We start from the raw sequence: 1,460 nt of genomic DNA on the forward strand, positions 1-1,460 counted from the left end.
AACTAGCATGATATTCAATTGTAATAAATAAAAACCTTAATCTATACTTCCATCCCCTGGTGTGGACAATGGAACTAATAACTAAAAACATAAAGAACTAACCTGATTGAAGAACACCATAAACCAGAAGAATCATTAAACCTTAAGCACCGGCTTCATCTCCTCCCTTGAAGGAGAAGATTAGCCTTCCATAAAGAAGGAAGAACACGAAGAACGAGAAGAAGAAGAGTCGAAGAACATAAGACTAGAAAGACTAATTTATTTAAGACCACCTAGTTAAAACCGATCTTTTATTATTAATCTCTCTCGCCTCAAGTTAAGGAGACAAGAATATAAGTGAATTGGCCAATTACATGAGGCACTTAGGTCCTCTATTTATGGGGGTTACAATGAGCTCTAGAAGCATTCAAACCATCATTTGTTTCCTAATACAAATAGACTTCTTCGAGTCCAACTTCATGTCCAAACCGAGAAGGAATTGGCTACGATTGTCGATTCATGCGTGCGGGCGCATTATCCATCGTCTCGGACTCAAGCAATGCGTCCGGACTCACGATCTATCGTCCCCGGACATGAGCATTGAGTCCAGACTCACGATCCATGAGTTTCAGACTCAGAAGTCTATTTTCCCTATTTTGCTCCATCCTTCTATCCTCTTTTGCGGGCTTTGGTCCAAGCAACGAATCCTTTGGCCTTGGGCTTCCAAATAGGCTTTAAAATAGGTCCAAGTCACATCTTTAATAGCTCCAATTCCTTGGCCTTCTCCATGATTGTCCACGGGCTTCCCATGTGATCCTTAAAGCTCCGAATTGCTCCGTTTTACCCCATTTTCTCTAATATTCTACAAAACTCTCTTTTTATCTGTAGAATCTTAAAACACAACTTATAAACACTATTAGTCCACTAAGATGGCTAAACAAGAGGCATAATCGAGGGTTAAATAGCACTTTTTGAGCACTTATCACAACTCCTAACTAGCCTTTTGCTAGTCTCTTAGCAAATAAGATAAAAAAATAGATAAGTGATCAAAATCACATCCTAATAACAAAAATAAAATCCTAACTCATTTTCGCAGGCATCGCGATTGCATTTACCATATGCAACAAGGCTTTAAACCTTTAAGTTCCCCAAAAAGGACAAGTTATAGTCTCGTGAGGGTTTTCAGGTGATATACCCACAAAATCAATCAATAGCATGTTCAAGAATGATAGTATTTTTTAGAGAGAGAAATTCCTTACCCACTTAGTGCTTACTCCAATAGACAATCTCTATTGCTAACTACATTGCTGCAAAGACTCATAGATTATGATGAGAGATAGTAAAAATTGACAAAAATTCTCAATCAAGGCTTATGTGTGTACTTAGTCAATTTCCTATACTCTCCTATCCAATAAACGGAATCCCTAGTTTACCTTTAGACAGATAATCTCGACTTTCAATCCTCACCAGTCATACTCTCA

Source organism: Coptis chinensis, chromosome 4, assembly GCF_015680905.1.
Source record: "Coptis chinensis isolate HL-2020 chromosome 4, ASM1568090v1, whole genome shotgun sequence".
NCBI classification, from domain to species: domain Eukaryota; kingdom Viridiplantae; phylum Streptophyta; class Magnoliopsida; order Ranunculales; family Ranunculaceae; genus Coptis; species Coptis chinensis.